The following is an 18480-nucleotide window of genomic DNA, read 5'->3' as shown; positions in this document are numbered from 1 at the left end:
AGCCTTCTTAGAGGGGGCTACACTGAAAGATTTTTGGAAAATTTATTCCTGTGGCACGTGAGGCTAATGCTGTTTTACCTCTCACAATGTCCAGGATTTTTTTCTAACACATATCATAGGGAGAACACTATCAGAGGCAGTCTAATTGAGTAATCATTGTTGAATAACCTCAGTGAATAGGAGAATTGATATATGCCTTATTTATTAAATAGTGCTACTTTCTCCACTTAAAATAGCAAATAGTACCTAGTACTCAGGCTGGATATTTAATTTTTTAAATAAATAAATGGATGTTCAGAAATGTATATTAATAATTATACTTCTAATGAAAATTTACTTCTGAAACACATAAATATATGCATTATTTGTGATGTGGCAGTTTAGGAAGGAGGAGGAGGAGCTTCATAGCCTATATTGTATTAGATAGAAGTAGGACACAGGATCTGGGAGAATAAACAAATATGTAAGACAAGAAAAAGAAGTAGGACACACAAGATAAGAGGGATCTTATTTTTGTTGCCTGATTATTTGGGAGTAAAATTTTAAATAATGTTCTTTTTTTTAAAAAAAAACTTTTTTTTTTTTTTCTTGAGCCAGAGTGTCAATCTGTTGCTCAGGCTGGAGTGCAGTGGTGCGATCTCAGCTCACTGCAACCTCCACCTCCCAGGTTCAAGCGATTCTCATGCCTCAGCCTCCCAATTAGAAGAACTTCATTTCCAACCAAAGAACAGGCCACATAGCCACCAGTTTAGGGTCTTGAGCAAAGAGAGAAAACAAATAGGTGGTTTGTGAGAACTCTGAATTATGTAGAAAACCAGCTTTTTGTGTATTACCCTTTGTCAAAATTCAGTTGCCTTATTAATTAAAAGTAGGATTCCTTTGCAATTCTTCCATGTACATTTAAATTATATCAAGTTGACTCTTGAGAAGAAAAAAAATTATAAGCAACCTACTTGTATAATGCATCTTTGTTAGTTGTAAACCACGAGTTGTGTGTGTGTGTGTGTGTGTGTGTGTGTGTGCACGCTTCTTTTGAGAGACGGAGTCTTGCTCTGTCGCCCAGGCTAGAGTGCAGTGGCATGATTTCAGCTCGCTGCAACCTCTTTCTTCTGGGTTCAAGCGATTCTCCTGCCTCAGCTTCCCATGTAGCTGGGACTACAGGCGTGCACCACTATGCCCAGTTAATTTTTGTATTTTTAGTAGAGACAGGGTTTCACTATATGTTGGCCAGGCTGGTCTCGAACTCCTGACCTCAGGTGATCCGCCTACCTCAGCCTCCCAAAGTGCAGGGATTACAGGTGTGAGCCACCGCGCCCGGCCGATAGTTTTTAAAAAGTTTCTATAATTTATTTTTGGTTCTATGAGATTATAATTAAACCCCAAATTTTATTTTATTTAAAAAAAGCCAAAAGATTTTTAGTCATTATTATAGTAACTGAAATTAAGTAAAGAGTTACTTTTAAAAAAAAATTTTCAAAATAATTACTACTTTAGAAATAAATTGGTTGGGCATGGGAGCACGGCAGGTCAAGGATGCAGGAGCTGTGTGACCATGCCGCTGCACCCCAGCCTGGGTGACAGAGCAAGACCCTGTCTCAAAAACAAAACAAAACAAAAAAAAACCAGAAAGAAATTTAGTATTCATTGCCCTTGTTCTGTCTAGATTACATGTCTGAGCCATAAGCTACTTGTACCAACTTAGTGCTATAAATAGCATCCATGGGCCGGGCACAGTGGCTCAGGCCTGTAATCCCAGCACTTTGGGAGGCCGAGGCAGGTGGATCACGAGGTCAGGAGTTCAAGACCAGACTGACCAACATGGTGAAACCCTGTCTCTACTAAAAATACAAAAATTAGCCAGGCGTGGTGGCATGTGCCTGTAATCCCAGGGTCTCAGGAGGCTGAGGCAGGAGAATCGCATGAACTCGGGAGGCGGAGGCTGTAGTGAGCTGAGATCACACCACTGCACTCCAGCCTGGGCAACAGAGCGAGACTCCATCTCAAAAAATAAAAATAAAAACGTAGCATCCATGGACTAGTCGCGGTGGCTTAGACCTGTAATCCCAACACTTTGGGAGGCTGAGCGGGCGGATCACTTGAGATCAGGAGTTCAAGACCAGCCTGGCCGACATGGGGAAAACCCCCTCTGTACTGAAAATACAAAAAAAAAGATTGGCTGGGCATGATGGCACATGCCTCTAGTCACAGCTACTCAAGAGGCGGAGGTTGCAGTAAGCTGAGATTGCACCACTGCACTCCAGCCTGGGTGACAGTGAGAATTCATCCCACAAAAAAAAGAAAAAAAAAAAGCATCCATGGAAATAATTGAAAAAATCACAGTACTAAGCAGAGAGAATAGATTGCTTGTTTCTCACAGACTGGTTATTGAGTTTCTTGTTCTTTCTCAGAGAAGTTTTGATCATTTCAGAGGTAAACAAGTCTGGTTTGTTTTTACTTATTGTTATAAGTTATTTTGATGTGCCTTCTTGTGTTACCCATCATCCTTAAGCCTCTTTGATTTTTGATGAATATTTATAAAACCTTGCCTTAAGCCTATTGGACTTTTGACAAGTGTTTATAAAATCTTTTTTCTTTGCTTTTTCTTTTCTTTTTTTTTTTTTCGAGACAGAGTCTTGCTCTGTAGCCCAGGCTGGAGTGCAGTGCCCCGATCTCAGCTCACTGCAAGCTCCGCCTCCCATATTCACGCCATTCTCCTGCCTCAGCCTCCCGAGTAGCTGGGACTACCGGCACCCACCACTTATCCCCGGCTAATTTTTTGTATTTTTAGTAGAGACGGGGTTTCACCGTGTTAGCCAGGATGGTCTTGATCTCCTGACCTCGTGATCCGCCCGCCTCAGCCTCCCAAAGTGCTGGGATTACAGGCGTGAGCCACCGTGCCCGGCCAACCTTTTTTCTTTTATTGGTGGGAAAGGGGACTATACTAAATACTAGCCCTTCCTGCAGAGTCACAGAGCTGCCTCTTTTCCTCCAAAAGCAGGTAGTTTTGAAATGATAAGAAAGGTCCAGGTTTTCTGTGTTGGTAATCCACTTGCCCTAGGAGGTTGACGAGGGGAGGGGATTCTGGGAGAAGTGTCTGTTGTTTCTGTTGCCTTTGTTATGATTGGAAAGACTTAGAGTGGCCTGTTAAATATTTTATTATAGTCCCTGAGAAAGTAGATTTAATTAAATAACAGTTTTAACCTAAAGTTTTTGAAGAGAAATGCCACTACCATTTTTTTTCTGAGAAGATGACAGCCATCCTCTTGAGTGGTTTTAAATGATGCTAATGTATATAACCTTATTTTTTTTCTTTTTTCCTCCTTCTCCCTTTAAAATTTGCTTTTCCTTTCACTGTTGTCAGTCACAACATGCTTCTCCTTGAATCTCTCAGCTGGCCTTGACTCGTGAATTTACTTATGCTTTCACTCTTCTTTAATACATACATTACTTGCAAGCAGTGAATTGAAAACAAGATTAAAAAAAAAGACCATCAATCAACTGTGATTGGACAGTTTCTTACTTTGTGTTACATTTAACTGTTCTTTTGACAGCCCAGTTTTGAAAGCCAGGTTCGTATGGAAATACTCTCACTCCACTTGGACTGCTTTTGGAAATAGCATACTGCTTCATCTGTATGTTTATTTTAGTGCGCTCATAATATAACACAGTCAGCATAATGTCTCATCTCCACTTAGCCAAAGATTGAGTTTTCTTAAAACAAAACAAAACAAAACATAACAACAACAACAAAATGGGAGGGAGGGAACAATTTTTGTCAGCATTGTTTAATACTTAAATCTTGGTGCCAAATATAGTTACAACATGGGTCTATTAAGAGATTAAACAAGGCCAGGCAGGTGGCTCACGCCTGTAATACCAGCACTTTGGGAGGCCGAGGTGGGCGGATCAGTTGAGATCAGGAGTTCGAGACCAGCCTGGCCAACTTGGTGAAATGTCTTCTCTACTAAAAATACAAAAATTGGCTCGGCGTAGTGGTGGGCACCTGTAATCCCAGCTACTTGGGAGGCTGAGGCAGGAGAGTGACGTGAACCTGGGAGGTGGAGTTTGCAGTGAGTCACTGCACTCCAGCCTGGGTGATACAGCAAGACTCAGTCTCAAAAAAAAAAAAAAAATAGAGATTAAACAATAATTTAGTCAACCATATACTCTTAGAGTCATTCTGCTATCCTTGTCCCTTCTAGAATTATTCAGTTGCAGGAATTATGATATGAAATAAGGATTTTCTGCACAGGTAACTGTGTTTTCATAGTGGTAAAATAAGGGCCTGTTTACCTTTGTTTTCTGCAAACATTACTTATATTGAGACTTTTAATCTTTTCTTTTTGGGAGGGGTAAGAAAGTTGTAAATAGACGCTGAGCACTGGGTAAGGGAGTGCTTTTCCTGGCAGTTCATTTGGGAGGTAAGAAGGGAAGAAGCCACAGCAGCAGTAGTGTTACATTAAGTTTTTGTGATGTGTAGGAATGTGGAAGTCAGTGCTTGGGATCAGTAGTGTTTCTAATTCTTTCAGTTCATATGTAGCAAAAATAACTTGCAGCAAACTTTCGTGCACCGTAATGATTTTGTGTGTGTGTGTGTATATATATGTATATTTAAAACAATATATATTTTGTTTTAGAAGTACATTTTTCATTAGAGTTTGCCTCCAGTTTTTGTTTTTTTAAAAATACCCTGGGCTCATCCCTGTAATCCCAGCACTTTGGGAGGCTGAGGAGGGAGAATCGCTTGAGCCCAGGAGTTCTAGATCATCCTGGGCAACATAATGAAACCTCATCTCTACAAAAATTTAAAAAGTAGCCAGCGAAGGCCGTGTGTGCCTATAATCCCAGCTACTCATGCGGCTGAGGTGGGAGGATTGCTTGAGCCCGGAAGGTCAAGGCTGCAGTTAGCTATAATTGTACCACTGTACACCAGCTCGGGCAACAGAGCAACACCCTGTATCAAAAAAAAAAAAAAAAAAAAAGTGTCCTGATTTTCCCCCATCAATGAAATAATCAGCTGCTTAGCCCAGTTCTCCAGGTTGTATGCTATAATAAACTTAAAGAAGGAAATTTTCCCTTAAAAACAAAACAAAACTGAACAAGTGAAAGGCTTAATCTCCTTCTAACTTCTAGTTAGAGAAGATAACAGTAAAACAATGTTTACTTTCCTCAGTGACTCCAAAGAACATTTTATTGTTGAATATGGAGATATAAGACAAACAATTTAATGTGCAACATTTGGTTTTAATGCAGAAATGTGTGGTTTAATCAGCTTTATAAATTGATTTCAGGAAATATGAGATTATTTTCAAATGGTTTACCTTTGTTTTCTGCTAACATTACTTATATTGAGACTTTTAATCATTTCTAGATTAATACTATAAATTACATTTTAATACCTATAGAATATTTTGTGTTTAGAAATTTTCAATCTTTTCCTTTGAATGTATAGCACCATTTTTTCTGACACGGTTAGTGCTTATTTTAGCCTTGTCTTGGTACTTCACAATAACTGTAAAAAGCAAAGAATTGGACAAAGGACTGCAGATGTTTCCGGTACCTTGACCCCTTAAACAAAAGCTGACGTTTAATTGTTGTTTTTAGCATTTTTTTCATGTAGTTTACATTGAAATACCTTTTCCAGTGTGCTCCTGGGAAGATGAGACATTATGTGTGTTGGTTTCTCCCCACTGCATGCACTAATGACTCTATTTATTTATTCATTTATGGAGAGGGAGTCTCGATCTGTTGCCCAGGCTGGAGTGCAGTGGCGACATCTTGCCTCATTGCAACCTCTGCCCCCCAGGGCCAAGCAATTCTCTTTCTCAGCCTCCCAAGTAGCTGGGATTATATAAATATATATATATAATATATATATGTGTGTGTGTGTATATATATATATACTATATATAGAGAGAGACACACTTTATTTTTTTTAAACCAATCAAGTCTAGCCTGGATTTTGCTCTGATTGTTTTTTCATTTCTAGTGGTGGGACAGTCTTACACTTACAACTTACTTTGTATCATGAAAGCCTGACACATAAAACAACTAAACACAATGCATATTTTCTTTAAAATAGAATCTTAAAGTGGTGCTGTTTAGGTGGTAGATATGACTGTATATGTACTTTGATTTTATGTTTTTTTTTTAATGTGAGACAGAGTCTTGCTGTGTCGCCCAGACTGGAGTGCAATAGCACGATCTTGGCTCACTGCAACCTCCGCCTCTGGGGTTCCAGCAATTCTTGTGCCCCAGCCTCCTGAGTAGCTGGGATTATAGGCACCCACCATCATGCTCGGCTAATTTTTGTATTTTTGTAGAGACAGGATTTCACTGTATATGTACTTTGATTTTATGTTTTTTTTTTAATGTGAGACAGAGTCTTGCTGTGTCGCCCAGACTGGAGTGCAATAGCACGATCTTGGCTCACTGCAACCTCCGCCTCTGGGGTTCCAGCAATTCTTGTGCCCCAGCCTCCTGAGTAGCTGGGATTATAGGCACCCACCATCATGCTCGGCTAATTTTTGTATTTTTGTAGAGACAGGATTTCACCATGTTGGTCAGGCTGGTCTTGAACTCCTGACCTCAGGTGATCTGCCCACCTTGGCCTCCCAAAGTGCTGAGATTACGGGTGTAAGCCACCGTGCCTGGCCTATTTTATGCTTTTTAATGTTATTTTAAAACTTCAAAAATTTATTATTCCCCTTTTCCCTTTCCCCTTTTTCTCCATTTTAAAGTGTTATGTACAAAAGTTGCCCAGTATACCATCAGAAAGTACCTTTATCCTATATGGTCTTCCCATGTAAAACACTAGCCAGCTTTTCTTTTTACATTAGTGTCCCTCTTATTTGGCACATTTACCCTATTATTAGCACCTTTTTGCATGCATATATGTAGAATTATCTCTTGCTCATCATATGTTTAAATGTCACTAGGCAGGGAAGAATATACTATTGGAATATTTTTGGTTTGTCTCTCTGTTTTGTCTGTCAGGATAATACTGGACACTGCTTACTCCAGAAACATGGGTGGAAGCTGGGCCAGGGATTGGGAAAATCTTTTCAGGGTAAGTCTTTACATTTACCAGAGAAAAAGAAAGAAAACTGTTTCTGATGCAGATCTTGTACCTGAATACATTTGTTGTCTTTTTAAAAAGGTGCTTGGGTTTTCCTGCTTCCCTGCCTTTCTATCCTTAGTCTATTTTTCCTATAACTGTATTTTAAGTCACTGTTAAGCTTCTATATTTGCCATAATTTGCAAGAGTAAGCTGCTGTGTCATCAAAACTTTCAAGTCAAACATACTGTGTGTGGCTCAACCTGTTTTAAATTTTTTGTTTGTTTTTTTGGTGGAGGTGATGGGTGGGTGGAGTGAAAGGGATGCAGAGTGAAAGGGATGCAAAACATCAGAGTATGCTTTCTTTGTACTATTTCGTAATGTATTGTGGCTTCAGTATTATAAAGAGAATCATCCAGTAGCAGAGTTTAATTTTTATCCTTTTAAATTCTCCCTGAAGCTGGTGATTGCCTTGGCTCTTTTGCACTGCAATAAGAAATCTATGTAGTGGTAGAAAGAAAAATTAACCCCCATGAAACATAAAATGAAAGCAGGGGTTTTTAAGGGCTCTCTAAGCAGAGAGGTTATTTCTCAGGTCCCTATCAAGGTCTGGAAAATGTATGGCTTAAAGATTCCATTGCATTTGTTACACTGTTTAACTATACCTGTCATTTGGATTATTTCAGCTTCTGAGTTCTTGCTAGTTGGAAACCAAGCAACTGCATTCGGTTTTTAGCTCTCTCGGATTCAAGAGCTGCTCTTTGTTCTTTGCAGATGTGATGTGAATGCCGCCTCTGAAATTATGGGAATCATTGTGTCTCTATATCTGGTCATGGGGGAGCTTATTGTATAAGGGTATCTTTGGGGAGAAGTGTGCTACTGTTGACGAATTCTTTGAATTTTGGAAATGGATTTTGACAGTTTGAATGCTGAGATCTGATCAATTCGAGTGTGTTGAGAGGAACAAGGACAGGTGTAGTGGTTCATGCCTGTAGTCCTAGCAATTTGGGAGGCTGAGGCAGGAGGATTGTTTGAGGCCAGGTGTTCAAGACCAGCGTGGGTGACATAGCAAGACCCGATCTCTATTTAAAAAAAAAGAAAAAAATTAATTAATTAAAGAGAGAGAGAAACCAAGAGGATAGGGCTTGAAATACAGGACATTTTCGTTATTAAAACCTTTACTTTTTAAATTCTACTTCTGCAAATTCAGTGATGACAAATGGGAGATGCTCAATAAGTATATTTTGATGGACTATTCATCACTAAGCATTAACCTATTCTTTTGGGGAGTTAGAAAGATTCGATTACCTTTAAACTCGTTTTCCAGTGGCACAGGAGTTCTTTGCAAACAATACAAAGAATACTCTGATTAAGAGCAATTTGTATGGTATAGGCCACAGATTGGTGTTTGTTTGTTTGTTTTGAGACGGAGTCTCGCTCTGTTGCCCAGGCTGGAGTGCAATGGTGCAATCTTGGCTCACTGCAACCTCTGCCTCCCGGTTCAAACAATTCTCCTGCCTTGGCCTCCTGAGTAGCTGGGATTACAGGCGTGTGCCACCACGCCTGGCTAATTTTTGTGTTTTTAGTAGAGATGGGGTTTCACCATGTTTGTCAGGCTGGTCTCGAACTCCTGACCTCGTGATCTGCCCGCCTCAGACTCCCAAAGTGGCGGGATTACAGGCGTGAGCCACCGCACCCGGCTAGACCACAGATTTTGTAAGACCCCAGGAGGGAGAAGATAATGAAGACTGAAATAGAGATGGCTTTTTGATAGAATTTGTCCCAGTGGTTTGCATAGGGTAAGTGTTGGGTTGAACTGAATGGAGGTGATTGCTTTAGAAGAAGGACAGAAGACTAGATTTGCTTTTCCCTCCAATTTGAAATACCTCTTCTATTCCAGGACGCCCAGGAGCATTGTTTTTACTCTCTTTGTTCAGACACACAAGGTGGGGCCATTTCATAGTGGCTAGCAAATCTGTTTGAATCCTAGAATTTTTCATTTTAAGCATCAGAGACTTTAACGTACAACTAGAACTTGCAGAGAGGAAAAGAGGGGGAAGAGATAGATAATGTATTTAAGAAAGCATAGGTAAGTGGCTACTCACCTACTTTGAGTGATCCAAAATTATTATCAATTTTTTTTTTTTTTTTAAGGAGATTTTAGGCAGGGTGCTGTGGCTCATGCCTGTAATCTTAGCACTTTGGGAGGCTGAGGCAGGAGGATCACCTGAGCTCAGGAGTTCCAGACCAGCCTAGGCAACATAGCGAGACCCCATCTCTGTCTTCTCTTACACCCCCCCACCAAAAATTAGTTGGGCATGGTGGTGCATGCCTGTGGTCCGAGTTACTCAGGAGCCTTGAGGTGGGAGGATTGCTTGAGCCCAGAAGGTTGAAGCTGCAGTGAGCTGTGATTGTACCACTGCGCTCTAGCCTGGGTGACAGAGTGAGACCCTGTCTCAAAAAAAAGAAATAAAAAAGAACAGTTTAGAATGTTGGTTCTCTTTAAGCTTTGAGCTTCTTGAAAAGAGGAATTAGGTTTTCTCTATATTTTACCTCCATCTCCATGGTAACAGGTGTATATATATTAAGTACTCAATAACACATGAATCTATTCATTTAAAAATATAAGGGAAATTTAAAGCTCATTTGAAGTTTCTTTTTTCTTTTTAATTGTTAAAAAACACATAACATAGCCAGGTGCAGTGGCTAGCACCTGTAATCCCAGCGCGTTGGGAAGCTGAGACAGAAGGATTACTTGAGGCCAGGAGTTGAGACCAGCCTGGGTAATATAGCAAGACCCCATCTCTACAAAAACAAAAATTAAAAAATTGGCTGGGCTTGGTGGCACACACATGAAGTCTCAGCTACTAGGGAGGTTGAGGTGGGAGGATCACTTGAGCCCAGGAGTTGAGGGATGCAGTGAGCTATGATTGGGCCATTGCACTCCAGCCTGGGTGACAGAGCACAAGGCCCTGTCTCTGTTTAAAAAAAAAAAAAAAAAAAAAAAAAATTCCCCCTTTCCAAAACACATAGCATAAAATTTACCATCTTAACCATTTTTAAATGTACAGTTCTGTACGTTAAGTATATTCACATTCTTAGTGTTGAAGTCCATCTGTTTTAAATGGTTAGTGTCTTTTTTCTCCAAAAAGAATGGAGCCTTATTCTGTTTCCAACATTAAGAATTGAATTTGTTTGTTTCATAACTGGCTGTTTATTTCCTAGTGTCAGATTCAACAGTGTGCAGGCATTGTGCTGGTTTCTCTTGCGTGTCTCCTTCTGTAGCACCCACATAATTTTACCTAGAATATATCCACATTTATAGCATATGGAAGCAATTTATGACAGATTTCTTTGACTGTACTAAACCTTTGCTATAAATAACCACTTAAGAAAGCCCTGTCACTCTGGTGTAAACAGTCATGCCTTCTTGTTTTTTTGTTTTGTTTTGTTTTGTTCGAGACGGAGTCTCACTCTGTCACCCAGACTGTAATGTAATGGCGCGATCTTGGCTCACTGCAGTCTCCGCCTCCCAGGTTCAAGCCATTCTCCTGCCTCCACCTCCCAAGCAGGTGACTATAGGCGCATGCCACCACACCTGGCTAATTTTTGTGTTTTTAGTAGAGATGGAGTGTCACCATGTTGGCCAGGCTGGTCCCAAACTCCTGACCTCGTGATCCACCCACCTCGGCCTCCCAAAGTGCTGGTATTACAGGCGTGAGCCACCATGCCCGGCCGCCTCCTTGGTATTTTAAAGACAAGGCATTGCATGTAATTTCTGGGCTTATGCTTTTGTAAGCTCTTTGCATTGACTAGTTTATTGTCAACTTTCCTTTGTATTTGAGTTTAGGACTCTTAACATATCTATCATGCAACCGTCCACTAACATTTTAAGCCTGGTCTCTTTGGGCTTTCTTTATCAAAGGTTTAAAAATTATCTTGACCCATGCAAGGCTTTTGCCAACAAAAGTTGCAGTCCTTGAGGCTCCAATGCCGGTATCTTGTCACTGGATAGATGGGAGAATAGGGCGTGCAGACTCTGGAGTGAAGTTATCTGTGGCAGGATACAAATTGAACTTTGTAAACTGAGTTTATTTTTGTACTTTTATTTTTATATTAATGTTTTGTTCTCCCTTAGTATTTGCTAAAATATTTCAGAAGTTTAAAAAAAATTATCATATGTGGCAGATAAGTGATTGTTAGTATTAAAAAATAAAAGACCTGAAGAAAATATATGTTGACAAGATATCTGAAGGAAACAACACAAAGAAAGTACAACTAATGAGAAATATTATGAACAATTACTTATTATAGAAGTAAAAATTCAAAATAAAGCAAGAGTGAATGATAGTTGTATTTTTTAGCAGTTGGACTGGATTCAGTTCTGGAAATTGTTTTATAACCTTTTGGCAGCTTTGAAATGAAATGTAGTTCAAAGTTTTTTATTTTTCTGTGAAATACATTTAGTCAGTGGGTATAGCCCAGAAGTGGTGCCTGAACTTTCTTTGTTACATTGTCCAAGAGCTGTTTGATGATTTGGCTGATTCTTTGGTCACAGACAAAAGTTTAGCCTCTGGGAAAAAATAAATGGTGTCTGATATTATTTCATATCTCACCCTGTGTAGAAGGTTCGATCAGTACATTTACACAACCAACAAATATTTACTGACCTAACACTACATTCTAGTTATACCAACAGTAAATACCATAAGACATGGAGAGAGTAGATAAGATGGTTCCTGACCTTCAAGTTTATTTTCCAGTCTCCCAAGCCATGTTTGTTTAAACTGCTGTAGACCTTTGAAGTTTCCTTGAAGCCAAGGATGTTTCCTACTTCTGTGTACTCCTTTCATGCTTAGAATTAAGTATGTGATCAGTCTGAATATTTAATTGAAAAATCGTTTCAACCTCCTTGTAAGTAGGGAGTCTCATTAATTTTTTCATAAAAGTACTTGGTGCAGGATATAAAAGCAGTGTGTGAATATTTGGAAATAGAAGATCTGGGTTTGAGTTTGGCACTACCATTTCCTATAAGTAAAGGGACAAGGTGCCACCACTGAATTATTTTCCTCAGCAATAAATGGAAATTAAAATCTCTGCCGATCTTCTTAAAGAGTAATTATGAAGACAAAGTAAGTGAACTCACATTATACAAACTGTAAAAGTGCCATATAAATGCTTATTATTAATACGTATTGTATAGGACATAGTTATTTTAACTGAATTAGAGATAATCCATCCTTAGGTCTTCCAAGACTAACAGTACTGGTTAATATGCTTTCTATGTGATAGATGTTGGACTTTGGGATCTGTGCTTTTAATGTTATACGTGTTTTAGGGCCCCTAAATTCCTAATTTTGGTGTTGGTTTCACTAATTCTAAGCTCATTAGTCATCTCTACTTCTGAGTCTAACTTCTAAAAAGTCAAACATCTAAAAAGAGCCTCAGTTACTCAGTAGTGGTGTTGGAACAACTGAATGACAACCCAGAATTTAAACAGTTGGATCCCCATTGTTGTTCCTTACCCCAAACAGATTCCAGATAAATCAAAGGTTTAAATGTAAAAAATGAAATTATAAAATTATTATGATGAATTATGGTAGAATTATTATCTTAAAAATAATATTTGAATAAGAAAAACTTTTCTAAGCTGAACCCAAAACTTAGAAGCCATAAGACATGGACAAATATGCCTAGTGTTCCATTATTGGAATGCTAAGCATGTGGGAGTTATTCATGGCCTACTGTTCAAGGTCATTGCCAAGGTCTGATTGCAAAAATTAAAAAAATTGCAACCTTGGGCATAAATGGGTTAAGAAAAGGATAAGGCCAGTCACAGTGGCTCACACTTGTAATCCCAGGACTTTGGGAAGCCAAGGTGGGTGGATCACTTGAGGCCAGGAGTTCAAGGCCAGCTTGGGCAACAATGAGACCTCATCTCTACAAAATATTTAAAAAACAGATTAGCCGGGTGTGGTGGCATGCAGCTGTATTCCTAGCTATTTGGAAGGCTGAGGAGAGAGGATCGCTTGACTCCAGGAGTTTGAAGTTGCAGTGAGCTATGATCCCACCACTGTACTCCAGCCTGGGCAACAGAGCAAGTCTGTCTAAAAAAAGGAAAGGATAAATTTGGTTATATTTCATCATAACAAAGTCAACAAACAAATAGATTGGGAAAAATATCTGTAATATCTCATTATAGGCAAAGAACAACTTTCCTTCAGGTATTTATCAGTTTGAGAAAGACCTAAATATAATAGAAAAGGGGAAATGATATGAATGCCGTGTACAGAAAGGTAATACAGATGGCCTTTACTTTTTATTATTTATTTTTTTGAGATGGAGTCTTGCTCTGTCGCCCAGGCTGGAGTGCAATGGTGCAATCTCAGCTCACTGCAACCTCCAGTTTTCAGGTTCAAGTGATTTTCCTGCCTCAGCCTTGTGAGTTGCTGGGATTACAGGCGTGAGCCACCACACCTGGCTAATTTTTTTGTATTTTTAGTAGAGATGGGGTTTCACCATGTTGGCCAAGCTGGTCTTGAACTCCTGACCTCAGTTAATCCACCCACTTCAGCCTTCCAAAGTGCTAGGATTACAGGCATGAGCCACCACGCCCGGCCGCAGATGGCCTTCAAACATATGAAAATATTCTGAACCAGTCTCATAGTAAGAGATGTGCATATTAAACTATAAAATGTTAGCTTGGTAAGATTATGGGAAAATAGGTACTTACATCATAGCTGAGAGAATATAAATTGGTGAACGCCACTACAGAGAACAATTTAGATTACTTAAAAATTAAAATGGATGTATTCTTGAATCCAGCAATTTTTTTTTTTTTTTTTTTTTTTTTTTTGAGACAGTCTTGCTTTCTTGCCCCGGCTGGAGTGCAGTGGTGTAATCATAGCTCGCTGCAGCCTTGATCTCCTGGGCTCTAGTGATCCTCCTGCCTTAGACTCCTGAGTAGTGGGGACTACAGGTGCACACCACTATGCCTGACTAATTTTTAAGAAACTTTTTGTAGAGACAAGGTCTCACTATGTTGCCCAAACTGGTCTCAAATTCCTGGGCTCACGCGATCCTCCCACCTTGGATTCCCACAGTGCTGGGATTACAGGTGTGATCCACCATGCCTGGGCTAGTCATGAAATTTTTTTTTTTTTTTTTTTTGAGATGGAGTCTTGCTCTGTTGCCTAGGCTAGAGTGCAATGGCGCGATCTTGGCTCACGGCAACCTCTGCCTCCCGGGTTCAAGCAGATCTCCTGCCTCAGGCTCCTGAGTAGCTGGGATTACAGGCGCCCGCCACCACTCCTGGTTAATTTTTGTATTTTTAGTAAAGACAGGGTTTCACCATGTTGGTCAGTCTGGTCTTGAACTGCTGACTTCGTGATCTGCCCACCTCAGCCTCCCAAAGTGCTGTGATTACAGGCGTGAGCCACCATGCCTGGCCCTATTCATGCAATTAACAAAATTTTTAGGATATAAAATTTTTAAGCATTTCTTCCTGGTTACTAAATAATTAATATAACAACACAGTTACTTCCTGTGTAATAACATATACTTCCTTTTGTTGATACCGAAGCAGATTTTTCAAAGTTTTGTTAGTTTCATTTGGAATATATCTCCAGACATCTCACACATCTTTTTAAGAACTTTGTATTATGTTTTGGAATTGAAATAAATAAATGTAAAAATTTTACTTTATAAAATCATTAGCCGAAAAAATGTTTTAGGAGAGATGAACATTCTCTATAGCTTGGGTAGTAAAACTGAGGCATTTTGGCCGGGCGTGGTGGCTCAAGCCTGTAATCCCAGCACTTTGGGAGGCCGAGACGGGCGGATCACAAGGTCAGGAGATCGAGACCATCCTGGCTAACACGGGGAAACCCCGTCTCTACTGAAAAATTAAAAAAAAAAAAACTAGCCGGGCGAGGTGGTGGGCGCCTGTAGTCCCAGCTACTTGGGAGGCTGAGGCAGGAGAATGGCGTAAACCCGGGAGGCGGAGCTTGCAGTGAGCTGAGATCCGGCCACTGCACTCCAGCCTGGGCGGCAGAGCGGGACTCCGTCTCAAAAAAAAAACAAAAAAACTGAGGCATTTTATTGTGAAATATTAAAATGGTGCATTCTGTGGGTGTACAGGAGTGTGCCTGTATATTTATGTTTGTATTTGCTTGACCATGAAGATAAAAATTTGTGTACAGATAGACTCTCTGAAGAGAAAATGAGTTGCATTTTACTATATTTTAAAAATTTGATATCATGTGCTTATATTACTATTCAAAATATATAATTGTTTTAGAAAAGACCTAGAGTAGGCAGAGTGAAAGCAGAGTAGGGTTGGGGCATTTCTTTGGTTTTATTTATGTACACCTCCTTCCCAGTCTTGTTTCAGTTAGGAAATAAATGGTGACTATAGTAGAGTAAGGCCTGCATTAGGTAAGTCTCAACAATATTTAGACTACATTTTATGACTAAATGAAAATTAGATGTTTTTTTCCATTAGAGATGAGGTCTTACTATGTTGCCCAAGCTGGTCTCAAACTCCTGGCCTCACGTAATCTTCCCACCTCAGCCTTGCAAAGTGCTAGGATTACAGGCAGAAAATTAGATTTGAATTCTATGCAATATAATAGAAACATGTAATGTTACAATTTAGGCCTTATGGTTAAATTCGATACTAATTAATATTGCACTAACTTCTGGCCTGGTGTGGTGGCTCACACCTGTAATCCCAGCACTTTGGGAAGCTGAGGCAGGAGGGTAGCTTGAGGACTGGAATTCAAGACCAGCCTGGACAACATAACAAGATCTGTCTTAACAGAAATGGAAAAATTAGCCAGGTGCAATGGCACATACCTGTAGTTCTAGCTACTTGGGAGGCTGAGGCGAGAGAATTGCTTGAGCCCTGGTGCTGGAGGTTGTAGTGAGCTGCGATGGGCCACTGCACTTCCTGCACTCCAGCCTGGGCAACACAGCTAGACCTGTCTCTATAAATAAATTATGCAAGACCTGTCTCAATCAATCAATAACAATATTTTACTAATTTCTTAAGAAAAACCATTCTTTGATAAAATATTTTTATTAGTGACATAGATACATTTTTCTGAATAGACGTTGCAGAAGCTAAGTTGTTTTTCTGTCTCACTTTTCCTTTTCTTTCTTTCTTTATTTTTTTGAGATGGAGTTTCACTCTTGTTGCCCAGGCTGGAGTGCTGTGGCACCATCTTGGCTCACTGCAACCTCTGCCTCCCAGATTCAAGTGATTCTCCTGGCTCAGCCTCCCAAGTAGCTGGGATTACAGGCGCATACCAGAACACCCAGCTAATTTTTTATATTTTTGGTAGAGATAGGGTTTCACCATGTTGGCCAGGCTGGTCTTGAACTCCTGACCTCAAGTGATTGGCCCGCCTTGGCCTCCCAAAGTGCTGGGATTACAAACGTGAGCCACCGTGCCTGGCCTTACTTTTCCTTGTCAATTCATGTTTTCCTTTGTACAAAGGAAATAACGCTTAATATTTATTATGTGTCAAATACTGATCTAGAGTCTAGATGTTTTGCATTGTCTCATTTAATGAAATAGGTATTAGTATGCTCATTTTATAAATTAAGAGTTTTGGAAAGATTATACAGCTACTGAGTCTCTGCCATTCAAACATATGCCTGACTTTGAAATCAATATTTATACCTTTTCCCTTCTCAGGAAAAGCTGATACTGAAAATAGGAATAGGTAGGTGGTAGGATAGCAAACATGAAGCTCCCCCAAATCACAAAGCACAGTATGGACTGTCAGAAAGGCTGAGTTATACACACAGCTGGTGTAGCTGAAGGAGCATGTAGCTGTAATCTCTGTTTTCTGCTAATTAAACGGGCCTTGGAGTCTTTATACAGTTGCCAAAGGCAAGCATAATTTTAGTTATTTACGAACCAGATTTAATAAGGTATGGGCTCAGACCTTTTTAATGGAATAAATATAGACAATAGAGAGGAGGCCCAGATAATAAACAAGATTAGTCAGAATTGGCTGTTGACAGTAAGAGGTTAGGTTTTAGGGATAAAATAGAAAAGGAAAGGGCCGGACGTAGTGGCTTACACCTGCAGTCCCAGCACTGTGGGAGACCAAAGCAGGAGGATCGCTTGAGGACAGGAGTTCAAGACTAGCCTAGGTAACACAGCGAGACCCTGTCTCTACAAAAATTAAAATAAATATAAGGATGAAAGGGATTGCAGGAGAGGAGAGGGAATGAGAATGGGGAACTTGCATGCTGTATAGAAAGGGACTACTTGTTTCCTAGTACAGAGATAATCACATTTAAAGGATAAATGAAAATACCTTAAATGTGAGTTAAGTCAAGAAAAAATAAGAATCAGAAAAGAAGTTGCAGTTCCAGTGGCATGTGCCTGTAGTCCTAGCTACTCAAAAAGGTTAAAGCAGAAGGATCAATTGAGCCTGGGAGTTTGAGCCTGGGCAACAAAATGAGACCCCATTTAAAAATTAGCCAGGTAAGGTTAGCATACACCTATAGTTCTAGCTACTTGGGGGGCTGAGGTAAAAAGATTGCTTGTGTCTAGGATTTGAAGGTTACAGTGAGCTATGATTATGCCACTGCACTCCAGCCTGGGCAACAGGGCAAGACCTTGTCTCTAAATAATAAAAATAATAAAATAATAAAAATAAAATGCTAAACGGGTTCAAAAGAAGAGTGACTAGGGATGACTTCAGTAAGAAGTCCTGAGGAGAGAGGAATAGATATTTCCAAAGATAGGAGATACTGATGTATACACAGTAATTGCAGTTGACAAAGAGTAGGCATAGCTAATTGGAGCCGATTGTGTCCATGGTATAGTGGATTTCATGCATTCTTTGACAGAAGAAACTACCTCAAAAATTTTTTTAATGTTGAACTTCACTATATGAAAGAGAGGGGAAACCCGCACATTTTTTTTTTTTTTTTTTTTTTTTTTTTTTTTTTTGAGATGGAGTTTTGTTCTTGTCACCCAGGCTGGAGTGCAATGGCACGATCTCGGCTCACTGCAACCTCCGCCTCCTGGGTTCAAGTGATTCTCCTGCCTCAGCCTCCCGAGTAGCTGGGATTACAGGCATGAGCCACCACGCCCAGCTAATTTTTGTATTTTTTAGTAGAGATGGGGTTTCACCATGTTGGCCAGGCTAGTCTCGAACTCCTGACCTCAGGTGATCCACTGCCTCAGCCTCCCAAAGTGCTGGGATTATAGGCGTGAGCCACCGCACCCAGCCCACTCAGTTGTTCGGATTGAAGCAGAGTTCTAGGTCTTCAGGAACAGTTTAAAAACTGTAACTAGGCTGGGCGCTGTGGCTCACGCCTGTAATCCCAACACCTCCACCTCCCTTGGAGGCCGAGGCAGGTGGATCATTAGTCAGGAGTTTGAGACCAACCTGGCAACA

At 40.0% G+C, this 18480-nt stretch overlaps 1 pseudogene across 1 annotated transcript in view; it reads left to right on the top strand.

Moving 5' to 3' along the window:
• Positions 1-6997: 6997 nt before the first annotated feature.
• LOC144329447 (keratin, type I cytoskeletal 18 pseudogene) overlaps positions 6998-18480 on the top strand; it is a 28778-nt pseudogene continuing 17295 nt past the window's right edge. The window contains exon 1 of the transcript XR_013406224.1: positions 6998-7069. The product of XR_013406224.1 is annotated as a keratin, type I cytoskeletal 18 pseudogene (transcript). The remainder of the gene's footprint in view (positions 7070-18480) is intronic.

Source organism: Macaca mulatta, chromosome 16 (genome assembly GCF_049350105.2).
Source record: "Macaca mulatta isolate MMU2019108-1 chromosome 16, T2T-MMU8v2.0, whole genome shotgun sequence".
NCBI classification, from domain to species: domain Eukaryota; kingdom Metazoa; phylum Chordata; class Mammalia; order Primates; family Cercopithecidae; genus Macaca; species Macaca mulatta.
This window is presented reverse-complemented; position numbering and strand designations above follow the sequence as displayed.